Below are 19,508 nucleotides of genomic sequence, written 5' to 3'. Positions count from 1 at the left end.
CTCTACAAACTCCAAACTCAGTCCAGATCTTCAGACTGATCTGACTTCAGCTGCTGGATCTTTTCAAACTGATCGGAATTACGATTTTCCTATAAATAATGAAAATCTCATAGACTTACATTGAGGGAATGTTCAAATGATACAGCACCAGGGGTCATCACACTCGGTCCTGGAGGGCCGGTGTCCTACAGAGTTTAGCTCCAACCCTAATCAAACACACCTGAACCAGCTAATCAAGGTCTTAATAGGCATACTTGAAACTTCCAGGAAGCTGTGTTGAGGCAAGTTGGAGCTTAACTCTGCAGGACACCGGCCCTCCAGGATCAAATTTGGTGACCCTATATAGACCATTTCAAGAGCTATTCTCCGGCTTAAGGAAGTGATGTCTTTGGTTCTAGGATGTTTTAGTGATCGAGTGCATTCAAAACAATGGCGGGAGGCGCTTGATGCACAGTGGGATTGTGATCATTTTTATACAATCCTCCTGCTTAAATGTCTAAATTAAAATCAGACCCTTGTCGTTCGGTGGTTGTTGCTCCCTCTGGGACTGAACTACGATTCTGAGACGTGTTTAACGGTAGATTCCCGAGAAACGTCCCCGAGTTACAGCAGTGAAGGAGAAGGCTGGATAACAACAAGCAACTCTAGGATATACTGCGCACATTTCGATTCAGGCAAGTAAATGTCGTTTTTAATTCATTTGATTATATGTATTTCTTTACGTTAACTCTTCAAGTATGATGCTGCATAATTTAAAGTAGCATTTTGTCATTGTTTACATTTGCACCTAGCATTTCGATTTGTGTGTAGAAAAAAAGCAAGTTTTTATTTCTGTTTTATTGCTAAGTGTCATGTGGGCTATAACTAAGTTCATATTAGTCGTCTAGTTATCTTGTAAGTTGACAAATGCAGTGAGTAACATGAAAGTAAACTCGAACGTCGTATATTAATAGTTTTTCTACTTTTATCCTTAGCCATCATCTGTAATGTAAGACACCCAAGGACAGCTGATCATCCTGCAGTGCCACACCAGACATGACCATATCAACCCAGACTTGAGGATGATCTTCAGTGTAGTACTTAAAGCTCCTGATGGCCAGATACTGACTGCTGCTTTGGATATTTGTTCCTTCTTTGTCCAGAGACTCATTACTCCATTTCAGTTCAGATGTTGTAGTTGTTTCATTTGTTGAAGCATTTTATGTTCATACAAATATTTGCATATCAATACATGTGTTGGAAATAAAAACAGTTGAAAGTGAGAGAATGTTTTTTGTTTATATACAGTACTGGTCAAAAAAAAAAAATTATGTTTTTGAAAGAATTCTCTTATTTTCATCAAGCCTGCATTTATTTGAGCAAAAATACATATAAAAACTATTTTTTATAAAATAAAAATAATGTGATGCAAAGCTGAATTAGCATCATATATAATATGTATATATGTGTGTTTGTCTGTGTGTACAGTAAACACGTGCATAAAAACATACATAGATACATAAATACTGTATATACTGTAGTGTTTGTGTGTGCATTTATTAATCTGCAGTTATACAGGTTTATTCAAAACACCGTAGCCAGCACTGAATTGCATTGATCTTGTTTATTTGTGATCACATGACGACTCAGAGCATTCATACCCTCTTCTTACACTGTTCCACAGCAACAAACACGACCAAACTAAACACATTTGAAATCAATGAAATAAGTAATAACAGCATGGAGCGCTTAGTTTAATAGCATACATTTAGCATTGCACTGAAAAGATATGTATTTTGAAAAGTAATGTACTAATAAATATGAATATTTGCATAGATATACAGACTGATCAAGCAATGCAAATGAATTAATCACGAATAACCTCTTCAGATATATTAGGGACAAAACATGAAGTAAGTTGCACTGTCCTGCTTCAGACTGTCATCCATTGTATAAATAAATGTTCGTCACATTTCCACTCGCATCCGATATGCTTTTAGTTTAATCTCCCATGAACACAACGCAGCATCGATTAGTAGCGATTTCAATAGATTTAAAAAGTATGCGCTTGTATTGACAGATCAGAGAAATGGCGCTACCGGAAATGGTTCAGGACCAGACAAGTGCAGTAGTGCTCCAACGCGCTTGTTATTGTTTATGTCCTTGAAATGGTCTTTTCAAACTCCAGCTGTCAAAACTCCCAGAATCCTTTGAGACTCAATCAAACTGCCCTTCTATGTAGACTCTATGGAAACTCATTCAAACTCATGCTAGCAACTTGCTAATCATGCTAGCAACATGTTATAAACATTCTATCAACTTGCTAATCATGTTAGCAACATGCTAGTGACATGCTAGTCATACTAGAAACATGCTAATAACTAATTGCTAATCATAGTAGCAACATGTTAGAAACTTGTGAATCATTTTAACAACATGCTAGTCATGCTAGAGTCATTGCTAATCACAAAATGTTAGTAACATGCTAATCATTGTAACAACATGCTAGTGACATGCTAGAAACATGCTAGTTACTTGCTAATCATGCTAAAATAACTAAAATCAAACTAGCAGCTTGCTTTTTAACTTAAAACTTTTTATACTTTTAAACTTCGTAAACTTTTAAAAACCGTTTTAAACTCTTTTAACTTTAACTTCTAAAACTTTTTAAACTTTTTAAAACCTTTCAAACTTTCTGGTCTGGTTTTCTCAAAACAACTGAAAGACTGTTTTGACAAACTTTGTCTAGTTGTGTATTTCTGATGTTATTCAGTGCTGTATGTCGGTGTGCTATCGGCGCTGACCACAGTCTTGTTGTTTGTCAGTTAATGATCAGTTAACATGCTTTGATTTTATTGGTTCGGGAAAAATAACTGAAATCCCTAATCTGCTGAAATAAACAAGTTGATCTGTTTTCCTCTGTTTTATTTGCTTATGATAAATTATGTGACTTATTTTATTTTCTTATTTTCTGCTCTCCATCTTTCTGCCAATTTAGGTTAAGTGACTGTAAAATGACAGATGAAGGTTGTTCTGCTGTGACTTCAGCTCTGAAATCAAACCCATCACACCTGAGAGAACTGAACCTGAGAGGGAATAAACTAGGAGACTCTGGAGTGAAAAACCTCAGTGATCTACTGATGAACCCACAATTCAAGCTGGAGACGCTAGTGTTAGTATTAGGGGTGGGCATAGATTAATTTTTTTTAATCTAGATTAATCTAGATTAAATCTTGGAATTAATCTAGATTAATCTAGATTAAAATGGCTGATTTGAATTCTGCTGAAGGCATTCAGAATATGTGTGCTACCCAAATAATGACTAAAAGTAAGTCTTTGAGAATGGATCATAAAGCTCATAAAGCTGTTCTATGATCATTTGTTGGTGAGAATAAATTATGTTCAATTAAATGTACTTGTGTTTACTAACTAACTAACAATGAAATAATTTTTTCTACCTATTAGATTGTGTTTTTTTAACGTCAACACCTACACAGCCCATTACATGTTACACCGTACTTTTATTTTGACAGGTTTCCGTGAAGTTTCTGTATCATACAGTATGATATGATGATAGTTTTCTCAAATGAAACGGTAAAAGTGACACTCACAGCAGTTTGGGAGATTGAGTTTATCTGTTCATGTGAGATGAAAATGCCAAAAATTACCGGGAGCGTCACGTGTGTTTCAGTATGAGTGTAGTAAAAGCTCATCTCCGCCATGCATACATACAGCTAGGCAAACGGAACATACCGGATTCATATTAAAACGGTCTTTTTGCATTTCAGTTTTCACATACACTAGTCCATTCACCATTTGAATTAAGTGACTGACCAACATTTGATTTATGAATCCAAAAAACGACGAATTTACGTGGCATTTCGCGCTATAGTAGATTAGGTTTTTATGAATGGAGGACTACGTGATCCCGTCTGTGTTTTGGCGGAGGAGACTTAAACGCGCGACCATATTCTACAGTCTTCGGTATACATCCGCGTTAAAATATCAAAGTGAAAGTCATCATATCTTGCGTAGTTTAGACCCAGCTCCCAAACCAATTTTGAGAATAGATTAACGGCGATATTTTTTTTATCGCGCGATAAGAGTTTCACGTTAACGCAGCACGTTAACGCCGATAACGGCCCACCACTAGTTAGTATCATTATACTGTACAGCAGTTACAGTCAGATTAAAGTTCACTGTTTAGATTAGGACCACTGGACTCTTGACATCTTTGCTGTGAAACTAAACAGAAGTAAAAAACAAAAAATGTCAGGAGATGATTCTGAGAGTTAGTTATTTATCCTGGACTAATGTTATATATCACTAAATCTTTTATTAAGGGAAATGTATATTATTTAGTATATTTGTATAGTTAGAAATTGTAAACTACACTCTAAAATTTCTTTAAAAAATATTTGATTTGATTGATTTAATGATTTTCATTAATTAAAAATGTGAAAATATACCATTTAATTTAGTTAATTTTACAGTTGTTTCTATATTGATTTAATGTATTGATTCATTATTTGTTGACTGAGGATGGGTCCAGACTTGGATTGTAGCTAGTGTCCTCAAATACTCATGTCTTGGTTTGTTCATTCATATATTAGGAGTTTCCATGATTTTGCTGGTGTGTTAGGAATATATGCATTTGCTCATGATCATCATAGATCTGAGTCATTGTTCTTTCTCTTTCTGTCTTCAGTCTGTGTGGATGCAGTATTACAGAGAAACAGTGTCTCATCCTGACTTCAGCTCTGAAATCAAACCCATCACACCTGACAGAACTGAACCTGAGCGTGAATCAAATCACAAACACAGGATTGAAACACTTATGTGACGTACTGAAGGATTCACACTGTAAACTGGAGAGATTGAGGTCAGTAACATTCACACACAAGAATCAAAATGATGAAAATCACTTCAACAGTTTAAACCTAAACACTTTCTACTCAATATCTCATGATGAGTGGGTTCATGGGTTCACATTATATTTGTGACAAATTCTTCTCCTTAATGATTTGTTTGTAAGATGATCTTTTCTTCCTCTGTTTGTCTCTTTCTAGTCTTTATGACTGTGGCATTACAGATGTTTCTTCTTTAACTCAGTCTTTGACAAACACAAAAGCACTGCAGTTTCTAAAAGGGCTTCATCTGAGACACAATAAGATTGGAGACTCAAAGCAGCGGCTCATTGATGTGCTACGAGACTCAAACTGTAAACTGATGTGAGTAAACTTCACTTTGTGATATTAAAGAGATCTTCAATTACCTCTGATATGTGGACAAATATTAACTTTCAAATATTTGTGAAAGGAGATCAAATGATCATCAAGCTTTATTTCAAAGGGTTTGTGTCAGAATGAAATGTAAAGTTGATCAAAATGTTGAACACAAAGGAGGAAAGAGAACAAAAGCAGACTGTCAGAGCTTTCTCCAACAACAGCTGCTTTATTAATGCCATCAGTAATAGTGAATCATTCCAGTTTGAAATAGATTTGGTCAGATTGGAGGAAAACGCTGGTAAAATCAGGGCAGATTCCAGCTTCAGCTCACAGCCGTCCAGCATCACATGATCAATGTCTCTGTCTCTTGTGTGATTTTACTTTGACAAGCAACACGTCACATTACTTTACACTTACTTTACTTTCACTTATTTACTGAGACCAATACAAATGTTGAAACTAGAGGAAAAACAGCTTTAACTAGTGGAACATTTCACTGAAAGGGTTTAGTTTTGAGGCAAAATCACATTAGTATTTGTTCTTGTGGTTTATTATATTTGGCGTTCACTCATTAGCATGTGTTTCTCTTTATAGTGTCTCAACAGGAGTCACACAAACAAACAAACATATGAATGGAAATCATGTTCAAATGTACTAAAAACACAAATATTTTTTTTTTAGAAATATCTATGCAAGATCATGTAAATGTAACCTTTAAAGAAACCGTAACTGAAGTAGTAACTGATTTGCAAATTTGTTCCACTGAACACTGATTTTTCTTTCTCTCTATTTTGTTCCACCTTACAGTGTTGATTAAAATTCTTTGTCAAGAGTCCCTAATATAATTGATTCACCAAAGGATGGTAACTGCTGTCTATCCTAGTTGTTGAATCCTGATGAAAGGAGCAGTGAACATCAGGTGAGGATCCACAGAAGAGCTTCACTACTGTGTCTATGAGGAGAAAGAAATGTGTGATAAATGTGTGAATGTGATCCATACAGGTGAAGAGACTCAGACTTTACAATCAAATAATGCAGCATGTGTGTTAGAAACATGTGATACTGAATGATTCATGTTGATTTAGTATTCAAGCAAATTATGCTTTTGTTTTATTGAAAGCTGAAACAGGAGGAAGACGCTCAGATGAGTCTGTCTGGCTCTTCAGTTTAATAATATTTGTATTAAACTCATCCATAATGATTCAAATGTTGAAATGTGATTGTCAAGTGCAGCACTTAAATGTGTCAAAGATAGAAAACAAGTCTACAATGTGAAATGTCCATGTTATCTAAAACATTAGTTATCTCATATTTTATACACATTGTTATTCTATCCTACTTTATATTCAGTTATGTGTGTGTCTGTTGTTAATGTACAGATATCCAGTATATTGTCTTTGTTCTGTGGATGGAGTCTCTCCTTCATCAGTCCAGACCAACTAAACATTTTTTGAACAGTTAACAGCATTTGTGTCTTTCTCGCTCCTCTATAGATACTCTATAGATAGTCAAATACATTGTCTTTATTCAACACATTTATATTTGCATATAAATACAGTGATACATATACAGTTTAAACTTTTTTTTTTTTTAAAGTTCACCTACCTGATTTCAGTATTATTGAAAAACAGAAATAATTATTACGAAATTATCTAATGTCTTATATCTGATATAAACTAGGATAGTATTAGTAACACAAGTGTCTTGAGGTCAAGAAAACGGATTAAAACGGCATTTGATCAACTCAAATTTGATCAACTCCTCATTTGATCAACTCCTCGTACAGGCCCTGGTCATTTCCAGGCTGGACTACTGCAATGCTCTTTTAGCTGGTCTTCCAGCATGTACAATCAAGCCTCTACAAATGATTCAGAATGCAGCAGCACGACTGGTCTTCAACGAGCCCAAAAAGGCCCATGTTACACCTCTCTTCATATCCCTGCACTGGCTACCGGTTACAGCACGCATCAAATTCAAGACACTGATGCTGGCCTATAGGACAGCCACCGGATCATCACCTGCCTACCTCCATTCACTACTACACATCTACACTCCTTCCAGAAGACTGAGATCCTCTAGTGAAAGACGCCTCATTGTACCACCACAGAGAGGTATTAAATCACTGTCCAGAACATTCTCGTTCAACGTTCCTGCCTGGTGGAATGATCTTCCCACCCCTATCCGGAATGCAGACTCCTTAACAGCTTTCAAACGACTGCTGAAAACCCATCTTTTTCGACACTATCTGACTCAATAAAAAAAAAAAAAAAAAAAAACCTCCCTTCTAGCCTGTTTTTCCTCTCTTTCTTGATCTTCTCCTTCTAGCCTGCACTCTTCTAACAACGCCTGATATATGGTATTTTTGAACACTTCCTATGTTGATCTGCCTCCTTAGGATGAATCACTTGTTGTATTCCCAATTGTAAGTCGCTTTGGATAAAAGCGTCGGCTAAATGAATAAATGTAAATGTAAATGTAAATTCACAGAAATATTGGAAACCGATAAAATTGTTCTGCTTATAAAGTGTAATGCAAAACTTTGCGGTTTAAATCTCACAGTGGTGTGAAAGGCCTAGCGCAGTAGCGGCGTTAAACACACGGATAAGGTCAAGATATCTAACAATTGTATAGGTGTACTTAGCAAAGATCAGTCTGTTGTGTCGTTAGAATATATTATGAATATTTGTACCTTTATTTTCATTTCAACGTTTTAATGAACACTGCTACAGAATTTGTCTTAGTGGCATTCAATGCAATATTTTATTAAAAGATAACGCGGTGGACTGTTTGAGTAATACTCTCATCTGTCACAGTTACTGTCGAGATTTCCCCGCTTACGGACATCCGACTACACAGAACCTGTAACTCTATCATAATTATTTAAAAATAGATATACATTTCATGCCTGACAACTATTGTCATAGTTCTGTCTGTTTGTGTACTTAGTTTCTCCCATTGTCTTCCCCTGTCGATCTGTCTGCTTTGGTTTAGCCCTCATTATCATCATCCCCTGCACCTGTCCGTAATTATCTAGTCCCTTTATAAGTCTATCTTTGAGTTCAGTTTACTGTCGGTCTTTGCTTTGTGTATACGTTGCGTGTGTGGAAAGATTTCATGTTCCTGATCAGTCTACTCCTTGGATATATTAAAAGACTCTGTTTGTAATTCGTGTCTCGTCTCATCGTTCCAGCACCAACCCGTAACAACTATGTAACTGACAAAAAAATAATAATATTTAAGCTAAACAAACATTTACAATTCTGAAACATTAAGAGAACTACTGTAAGATATGTTAAAAAATGTTTTCTTAAAGAAGAAGAGATTATTAATTCAAACATGACAACGTGAAGTTGCAGTTGTACCTGTTTCCTGGAACAAAAAACTAAAAGACAAACACAACAACTGAATAAAATGGTCTGAATCATCCCTTTCGCTTAAAATAACTGTGATTTATTTATTAATGGCCTGTTTAGAGATGCGTACAAAGACAATAGTGTTTCCACACCGTCTTCAACTTGTAACGTGTAACTTTATGTGTTTTTAAATAAGATAGTCTTACATGTAGCAGAGGAACAGTAGGATTGGCGATTAAGATTTTGTAGCCAGATCGGGGGAAAAAGCTCTGAAGTACTTCACAATCTCAGTTTAAACACTTTCTTGTAGAAGGACCTTCATTTAATTCTCTTATACTGTACTAGTCCTTGTTTTCCTGCAAACACTCGCAGCATGTTTGACCTGAGAAGTATGAGAATTGTCTTCGTCTAAAAACTGTACAAAAACAATGACAAAGGTATAACGTAGTGGACGGACAATCAAAATCAATATTAAAAAAACTTCCACGATAGTTCAGAAGATAGGGATTCAGTATTAGGTATTTGTTAAACTGATCCATATTTCTGTTGTGCAGACATATTTCTTGCATAAAAGACTATGTCTAAAACCTTTTCAATGGGGAGCAGTATAATGTTATGTTTCTTAATTGATCAGGTTACAACAAGGTGCCATATACCTCTAGCAAATCTGACAAAAGCAATGCTGAATGCTGATGGCTCTCATAGAGAAGGACTCACCTAAAGACAAATACAATCCAACAAACAAGATGTGAACAGAGTCATCCGTAATCCTGATCATTTGATGACGGAAAATGTCAGTCGTAATAGATCAAGAGCAGGATTTCTGTATTCTGGATGCATTATGACACTTTTCTTACATGATGTGTAACTGGGTAACTAGTCTTATTGAATTGATGATCGTGCTTGCGGTCTTATTTGAGGTTTGTAAATGTAGGGGAAAAGCATGGATGATAAGATTTACTCTATATCTATGTGGGTCAAAAATAATAACCTAAGAAAATGGCCTTAAACAGTTGAAACAAGCTCAGCTGATACAATTAGAAAAAGATTAACATTTAGAAAAAGCAATAAAAAAACATGGTACTCATGCAGAAATATTAAATAAAATATGTTGAAGGAATATAAAATGTGTTTTCTTTGTTCGGTTGAGAAGCCTCACCTGGTTCTCCTCTCCAGTTAAAAACATCACTTTCTTAAAACCATTGTGTCTAACATACTTGGTAGCATGATTGTCATTTTTATTATGTACAGCATTGACCACACATTTATCAGACTGATAAAAGTAGCAAATAAATGTTAACAGTAAAATCATATACATAAAATGCTGCATATTGTATACTAGGTTTTGACATTCACCTCACATTAGGAGTCTGTTGTGGCCGAATGCTTTTTAATTCAACTTTTTAAGAGCAATGAACTATTCTCAGGAGAGCCACTGAACCACAGAAGACAGTCCTCACATGTGTTGTTTGATTCAAGCGTAGTTTACAACTCTGAAAAGTCAGTGAGTATCTGAAAGAATTTGTGTCAATGTGACATGAGATGCATTTGAAAAGTAGGAGCACAGCATTAAGTGCAGAACTAGATCATAGATCCACAGGATGTCAGATATTGGGCTCAGGATACTCTACGATATGGACACTTTTTAGTCTTTAAAACAGGACTATGTTTTGAAATAAAATAAATATAACATTTTCTAAAAGATACAACCTAAATATAGAGATTACCAGCTCTGCGTCTGACACAAGCTCCTTCGCATACATTTAAAACAAATGAAATATTATCTAGTTAAAGACTTTGGCAACATGTTTTATTGTGTGTTTGTGAAGGGATTAAACGTTGAAGATTATGTTTAAAATAAGAAACATTAGGAATCTAAAGCGATTGAAACCTAATACAAATTGTTCTTTAGTTGAAATTTAAGCAAGAACCACCGGACATCGTCTGTAGGGAACCTCTGTCTTAGAAAAAAGGTTAGCAGACTAACATCTCAGATCATCTGGTCTACTAGTCATCCATCTCCCCTTCGATCTGTGTGAGGATCTGAAACAGACCATCAGTTTCTCATTGTTTTGTTTATATTTCAACTTAAACATTTTTGTAAATCTTTCATTCACAGAATGGACATCATTGTTTGCAGAAAAATGTAAGCCATTTTTATGATCACCTAAAACTTTTGTAAATGTTTATTTTTATACACTGTTACATATAATGTAATTGTATTTATAATCATCTTTAAAAGAAGCAAATTATGTGTTTTATAAGTTCAACAAACCTAAATAAATGTTAAATACATGTTTAAAATGTATAATGAATGATTTGTTTTGCTTTTCTTTAGTAACATGTTTGTTACACTTGTTTTTACTTGAGTCTCCTTTAGCTTCAAATGTTAATGATTTATTAGATGTATTATTATATAACACATATACTAACATAAATGTGATTTATGATGAAATATCTTGAGTCTTAGAATAATTTAGATCACTTGCAAACAATATTTTATTAAAAAGGAAGTATGTTGATTTTTTTTGTGACGAGTAGGTGTACAGTTTGTACAGTAAAAACAATAAAAAACAACAACTTTAAAAATATAACAAATGATGTTTCTATAAATTATAAATATAATTCAGACTCCAGTGCAGAAGGTGGCAGTAACTGTTCAGCTCGTTCGAAACCCTCCAGAAAAACCCACGAAGAAGACGAAAACGAAAGTAACTACGGAAAACACCCAGATAGCAAAACAAATCGATGCTCATAGGATTTTATCCAATATATGTCCTAGAAAACATTTTATAGATACAACTTTAGCGCAGACCCTACTAATTTTTACACTCGCGGACATTGTTTTTGTATTTAATCCAATCTGTCTGAGAGATATGAGAATTATTGCTGACAAACTACAGGCCTAAAGGACAGAAAATGATCGTTTCAAATACTTATAAATGCTCTTCTTAGTGGACAAGACTGCAAGTAAGTTTTCCAAAAGGGGTTATTGAAGACGAATGTGTTTCTAAAAGTATTTCCGTATTTTCGCTTCTGTTTTTTTGCTGAACGTGATGCGAAATCGAAAGTATGTTTAAATCCGCCATTTCTCGTTAAGACCATTTGTTTATTCTACATGGCAATGCATTTGTTCATAACTGACTTTATTTGATCTAGTGTTTTGTGTTGCTGCTAACTCCAGATATTTCTTGATCTCATTAAGGATCATCATCTCCAGGTCAAACTGAACAGCAGATAGTTTTCTCAACCCAGTGCTGATCTCTGGCAGTTTATCTGCAGTATGTCAGAGGAGCGAGGAAAGGACTCTCCGTCTGAGATGAGTCTCTCACACAAACAGAGGTAAGACTGAGTCTGTTTTCAGACAATCGTTTTAAACACTGCTGGACTTTCACATCTTTGCTCTAAAAAAGCTTTGCTAAAATAACATTACATATATTTAAAAAGTAGCCAATAGATTATAAATATCTGAGAACTGAAAATCAGAATCATAATTTACAATCTTGACTCAGTTTACAGTCGCTCTTCAGCATTTGATATGTAGATACTTGAGTAAATTATTTCACATCAGTGATTTTGTTTTTAGGTCATAAATGTATATTCAGACATTTAAAAATGACCACACACTTAATTTAAAAGGGGTCATATGATGCTTTTTAATGTTTTCATTTTCCTTTAGTGTGTAATGTATCTGTTCGTGTAAGATCTTCAGAGTTATAAATGTCATGAGTTGTAGTGTTGTCGTCATGTTGTGGAGACGCTGTGTTTGGATGTGAAAGCAAACCAGCTTTGTTTGGAATCAGTGGTTAAGATTTATTCATCATGCTGTTCCTGAGCCGTTAACCCAAAGGTTAGCTTGTGTACAGCATGCTTTATGGAGCTGCAGTGCATACACACCTGAGCTATACACACCTAAATAAACTGTAAATAAAATACAATAAACCACACTTAAATAACTGTGTTTTATGTTGGCACTTCAGGACATAAAGTTTCTACGGTGAAAAAGAAAAATTATAATTTTATGAGATTGTATCTGAAAGGTAAGAGAGTTGCAAAATGAAAGCTTAACACTGTAAAAGGTTCAGCTCAGACTTGGACTCTGTATCAAATGGATAATTATTACGACGACATTGTTATTGTAACACCCAATAAACAAAGTGATGAACTTTTAAAATAGTGTCATATGGTCTCTTTAATTGAAGTATGCTAACAGAACTGTGTAGCACTGACATTTCTTCTCTCAAAAAAGAAAACGTTGTCTTCAATTAGATCAGAAATGCTTTACAGATATTGTGAAACAATTGTGAGTCTGTAAACAAGAATGACTGCCATCTTTAAAGCTCTGCAAGTGTTTCTGTGAAGGACTAGAGAATATGATTGCCAATATAAAACACGGATGAACCTCATGTGGTAAAGTTTTTCTCTCTGCATCATTAGTGTAAGATCAGGATCACATGTGTCCAGCTCTGTGTCTGTGAAGAGTGACCGCTCAAAGGGTGAAGTACCAAATTTCAGTGGAGAAACAGCATCACAAACCATACGGTATTTGATGTTTCTTATTTTTTCTTTACACATAGACTGTGTTAGAAAGTGTATAATTATTATTAAACTTTATAGTTCTTAAATGTATCAAATATTGTTTTTCCTTTTGCTAGAACATGTTTACAAGAGATTTTAGTCATATTTCCCCAGAAATGCAATAATTTGATTTATTTTATTGAGCAGCAGGCTTCAGAATGAAACCTTAGATCCAGATTTCCAGACTAAAAGGAACCACAAGGACTTTACAAACAGTTTCCTACAGATTTTCCAGGTAATGAAACACATCTTCATGAATAATTAATAAATATGACAAACAAATATGTTATTGAATAATAGTGCAAGAGAAATGTTATTTCTAATTCTTCTTGACCATTATTTTTTAATAACCCATAAAATAAGAATGTATTATTAATACTGACAGCTAATTAACATTAGTCTTAAACTGATTTTTACAAACATTTTCAATTATTAAAAAATATTAGTTTTTATCAAATATGGATGAAGATTTTTTTCTTTCATTTATTTTTTACTTGCTTTGTAGGATCTTGAGAGCATAATAATTACATTTCTAAAGAAAGAACTGGACAAGTTTAAGAAAATATTACAAAAAGAGGACGTGCAATACTTTGTGAAGGATTTTAATGAGAACAGATGCAGTATCAAAGAAGCAGCTCTTGATCTCACACTCTACTTCCTGAGAGAGATGAAGCAAGATGAAGCTGCTGATACTCTAGAAGGTAGGAGACTCATGGCAATCTGCCAGACTCACTTATAAATGTAGGAGAGAAAATAAGATTAAAATATGCTGTATTTTTGTTTCTGTTTAGATGAGCTGCTCTTCATTCATCAGCTAAAATGTAGCCTAAAGAAGAAATATCAGTGTGTGATTGAAGGAATTGCAAAGCAAGGTGACTCTACTCTTCTGAATAACATCTACACAGATCTCTATATCACTCAGGGTTGTAGTGAACAGGTCAATACTGAACATGAGGTAAGACAGATTGAAGTTGCTTCCAGACGTCATGAATCAAAAGAAATACAGGTTGAGTGCACAAATTTGTTTGAAGCACCTGAACAAGACAAGCAGATCAGAACTGTACTGACAAAAGGAGTTGCTGGCATCGGAAAATCAGTCTCTGTGCAAAAGTTTGTTCTGGATTGGGCCGAAGGAAAAGAAAATCAGGATATCAGCTTCATATTTCCTCTTCCATTCAGAGAGATGAACTTAAAGGAGAAAGAAAAACTAAGTTTGATGGACCTTATAACTCAGTTTTGTCCAGAGTCAAAAAATCTGAACCTTACAAGAAGGAACCAAAAAGTACTGTTCATTCTTGATGGACTGGATGAATGTCGACTTCCTGTTAACCCTAAGGATAATGAGATGTGTTCTGATGTTTCATCACCAGTCTCTCTGGATGTTCTCCTGACAAACCTCATCAAGGGAAATCTGCTTCCTTCTGCTCTCATCTGGATCACCACCAGACCAGCAGCTGCCAGTAAGATTCCTCCTGACTGTATCGACCGGCTGACAGAGATACGAGGATTCAATGATGCACAAAAGGAGGAGTACTTCAGAAAAAGAATCACGGATGAGAATCTGGCCAAAGAAATGATTGATCATGTTAAACAATCAAAGAGTCTCTTTATCATGTGCCACATCCCAGTCTTCTGCTGGATTTCAGCCACTGTTCTCCAGAACATTTTAGAGGAGAAAAGAAATAATGTTTTGAAAAACAATCAGGCTGATGATGCCTCCAAAACACTGCAGGACTCAAATACTGAAGACACTCCCAAGACTCTGACACAAATGTACACACACTTCCTCAGATTTCAGATCCAGCAGGGCAGACGAAAGTATGATGGAGAATATACACCAGATGTTTCCTGGGATAAAGATGCCATCTTTTCACTGGGGAAACTGGCATTTCATCAGCTGGAAAGAAACAATGTGATCTTCTATGACACAGATCTGGAAGCCTGTGGTATTGACGTCTATAAGGCATCAGTGTATTCAGGCATGTGTACCCAGATCTTTAAGGAGGAAACTGGGATTGTTCTTGGTACCATGTACTGCTTTGTTCACTTGAGCATTCAAGAGTTTATTGCAGCTCTTTATGCACATTTAAACATAAAAAAGAAAAGTATATTTATTTTCAAAAGTGAAACCATGATTGATTTGCTCAAGACTACAGTGGACAAGGCACTAGAGAGTGATAATGGACATCTGGATCTTTTTCTTCGATTCCTCCTTGGTTTGTCACTCCAGTCCAATCGGCGACTCTAACAGGGTCTGTTGACACAGAAAAATGACAATGACAAGAGCAAAAAGGAAATTGTTCAGTACATCAAGCAGAAATTGGAAGCTAATCTGTCTCCAGAGAGATCCATCAATCTGTTCTACTGTCTGAATGAACTGAACGACCAAACTCTGGTGAAAGACATTCAGACCCACCTTAGCAAAGGAAGTCTCTCATCTGCTGATCTTTCACCTGCCCAGTGGTCTGCTTTGGCCTTTGTATTGTTGACATCAGAGGAGGAGCTGGAGGAGTTTGAGCTTCAGAAATTCAAGAAATCAGACGAGTGTCTCATTAGATTATCAGCAGTCATCAAAACCTCCAAAAGAGCTCTGTAAGTTAATCATTTTTTGCTTTCATCTTTTATCTAGGGCTCCCATGCATCCTGGAAAACCTGAAAAAATATTCTTAAAAATAATTACTGATTTTCTTTAGTCCTGGAAAATGCGTGGGAAATTAGAGAAATATACACTGTGTGCATAATTATTAGGCAGAAGAAAAAAAAGTTGCATGTTAATTGCAAAAAAGTAAGAATTAATGTTAAGAATTAGATACGAAACCATCAGGAACCATTTAGTCTCCAGTGCCACCATTTTTCAGAACTGCAACCTACCTGGAGTCTCTAGAAGTGCAATGTGTCAGCTTCTCAGAGACTTTCTCTTTTGAGTTTATCCTCCAGAATTTGGCAGTAAGTTTTGGGACTTCAGTTTTAGTCCATCTCCTGTCCTGAAATGTCTGTCTTGCAGAGATGGACCAAAATGAACTCTTAACCCTTGTGGACATTTTTGTCCATTTCAGTTTTGTTTTTTGTTTTAAGTGTGTCTTTGTTAATGCCATCTGCATAAATCGTGGCTCAGGTGTGTATTTTTATTGAAATTTTAATATTTCACCCTCATTTCATTCAAAAAATCGATTTTACCCTCCGTACAAAAAATACTCACACTCAGGACCTTAAGGACAAAAATGTCCACATTGAAACCCATTAAAACTGCATTTTTTTAACCCAGGGCCATTTGACTTTAAAATTATGCAATATTTGCTAATAGGCATTCATTCTATCGGAAAGGCTTCAAATTTTAAATTTTTACCATTTTTACTAGATCGTGCCATTTTTTTCAAATTTGGCATATGAAAGAAATACTCACTTTTTGTGTTTTCTGCTTATGCATATTATAGCCTATTATAGAGTCAATTGGAAAAATAATGCAGCTAAAATTGTGTGGGTATGTTGGTAAGGATGTCAGAGTGTGGTTTGCATGTGTTTACTAAATTTTTTTATGGGTGTAATATGTTTGAAAGAAATGATATTGTACTGGCAATCAAAAATCCCACTCCATATATGAGTCTCACCCTTGGCAGGGTCACAGGGCCATGTGAAAACTAGGAATAAGGTCAAAGAAGGTTAATGAGCGTTGAAGACTTTTCTTTTTCACCCAAACACACATCTTATTCCTTGATTGCACTTTTTCATTTGTTATTGTTTTTGTACTGAAATAAAATCTGAGCTTGAATTTGATGTAGAAGTTCAGAAGCCCTTAAACACATTGTTTTTGTTTTCACCACAAGAAAACACTGATTGTTTAGTCTGGTAGATTTTATACAAAGTTTGAGTGTTCGCACAGTCCAGACTTTGTTCACAAAGCAAAACCTATACATTATTTGGTGCTTGAGGGCTTGGTCATTTCATTGCTTGCAAGATGAAGAGACGTTACTCAGCAGAGGAATCTCTGGAGCTAGTGTTGCCCACTGACAGACAGCATTATGGAAAGAAACCAGCTTTTAAAGCATTACAATTCTGAAAATGAATTAATGTTTGGAAGAGATGCTGATGAAAAACAACAGTCAGTGAAAGTAGAAAAAATATATTAATATATAACATTTCTATGACAGTTCTTTGACATGGATATTTTTGTCCATTATGGCCCTAAGTGTTAGTTTTTTTAACAATCTGACACTACATAAAAAATATAAATGCCTCAAAATTAATGTTGTTGTTCTTCATTGACACACCCAAGAAGCTAATAAGTAAAGAAAAAAATTCTGCTTATCATTTAATATATGGAAATTAACTACTATTTTTCATTTTTTCATAAAAAACACCTGTGGCATTATGTAAACAAACCAAAATTTAAAGGGTTAAAATTCTGAAAATTAATGAATGTTTTGTATCTATGGATAGAACAGATGCTGGTTAAAAAATTGACATCAGTGAAAGTGGGAAAAAATATTAATAAATCATATTTTTATGGCAGTTTTTGGACATGGACATATTTTGTCCATTTTGCACCTATGTGTAACTTTTTTTTTTTTTTTTGAATGCACAAGGGTTAAAGCTTACTGCCAGATTCTGGAAAATATATTTTTGAAAGGTGCTGCAAGAGGATGTGGTGCTGGTCCTTTAAGAGCCACTCTCAACTCATCTGTCTATAAAGCCTATAAAAAAAAAAATCAGTCTCCATGTTTTTCACAACACTTCAGAATGTTATTTGTTATTAATTGAGTCATTTTTTAGTTTTTTTTTGCCCAAGCAAAGTCTCTGAGAACCTGACACATTGCACTTCTGGAGACTTAAGGTAGGTTGCAGTTCTTGAAAAAGGTGGCACTGGAGACTAAATGGTTCGATGGTTTCATAACTAATTCTTCATCGTAAATCTTTGGAATTATCATGCATCTTTTCTCCTCCACATATTTTTCTGACAATGCAGACGCAACAAGCGTTTTTCTGTCCGGTGGTCATGCCTTAACTTTGCAAATTCCAGTATTGCATTAGTATTGCATCCTTCTCATGCGCATTTAATAGTTTTTGATTTTTCAGTCTGAAGTAAATGTTTTTTTTTTTTTTTTTTTGGCTCATTTTATCTGTAAAAGAAAATTTGCCTAATAATTCTGCACGCCTGAATATGAGGAGTTTTTCACTTACAGCCTTCATGGACAATTATATTTCACTTATAAATAATTAAATATGAAATGAATAGTTGTTATTAAGATTGATCTGGTTTGGAATTGGTCAGATGTGCTTGGAAAAAAAATATGACCACAATATCAGCGTGCCTAATAATTATGCACACAGTGTATACTATCATGAAAATCTTGTTAAATTATAAAATTTATAAATTTTAATGTAGTGTTTTCAAGGTTTGAAAAATGTTTGGATTTTGGATGAAGTGCTTGAAAGTGCTTGAATATGCAGTTCCATCAATTTCATATTAATTCGCTTTCATATTAAATAGTTGTTTTTTTTTGTTATGCTGATGGAACAGAGCAGCAGATAAAATATACCGGAAGCCTATTACTCAGTCCACGATGGCTTGAAAACGTCAAATACGTATTATGTTTAAAACGAGAATTTGGGGCTCACAAAATCGCCAGCCCGATGTCTCGGGGCTGTTGTGTTTTCTAGTCGGGCTACCAAAATGTTTCACTGGACTATTTTAAAGTAGAGGGCTCCTGTGGGTCCTTAAAACACCTCAATTTAGTTGTATCAAAATTAAGGCTATAAAAGGTTTTAAATATATTAAATAGTATAAGAAAAGGCTTAATTATAAGTTTAAGAGTTGGGAACAGAAATACTAGAATCGCGATAGGGCTGGATAAAACTTCAAAAAGCAAAGACGTCATTGAATATATATGCACGCTGCACATTTCAAAGTCAAAACGCGGCAAGAATGTCTTTATATGAATGTATCTGAAGTTAACGACTGTCCTCAGAATGCTTAATGTTCAATACTGCTTTGTGTACAGCCGTAACTAGGAAAACGGTATTATTTCAGCGCTCCTAAAGCGCCACCTTGTGACAGAATGAATTTGCGAATTTTCAGCTGTTTAGTCAGATTATTACAAATATTGACCCATGTTTTTATGCAGCAAACACATTAGTGTTGTAAATGTGAAAGAAGGTATGTGCTTTCTAAAAACCTAAACAATTAAGACGGTAATATTTATGTTTTATATTGTATTATATACTTGATTTATACCTTTTGAAGTTATAAAGGCTGAAATGCCATTGTATAAGATGTTTTGTTTTTGTGAAAATCTGAATTATAAATCATGTCATTTTATGGCTTAATATGTTACTGTATATTGTCCAACCACACTTATACTGTGTTCATTTT

The 19,508-nt window shown here is 34.8% G+C and overlaps 1 protein-coding gene and 1 long non-coding RNA gene across 2 annotated transcripts in view; both read left to right on the top strand.

Moving 5' to 3' along the window:
• LOC141337911 (uncharacterized) overlaps window positions 1-19,508 on the top strand; it is a 536,025-nt gene that overhangs the window by 127,162 nt on the left and 389,355 nt on the right. The window lies entirely within an intron of this gene.
• Window positions 5,053-6,669, top strand: LOC141338266 (uncharacterized). Its single transcript, XR_012355805.1, has 2 exons — window positions 5,053-5,210; window positions 6,015-6,669. It is a non-coding gene; the product is annotated as an uncharacterized lncRNA (long non-coding RNA).

Source organism: Garra rufa, chromosome 7, assembly GCF_049309525.1.
Source record: "Garra rufa chromosome 7, GarRuf1.0, whole genome shotgun sequence".
Lineage (NCBI taxonomy): Eukaryota > Metazoa > Chordata > Actinopteri > Cypriniformes > Cyprinidae > Garra > Garra rufa.
The sequence above is the reverse complement of the archived record's forward strand: the minus strand, read 5'-3'. Positions and strand labels throughout refer to the sequence as shown.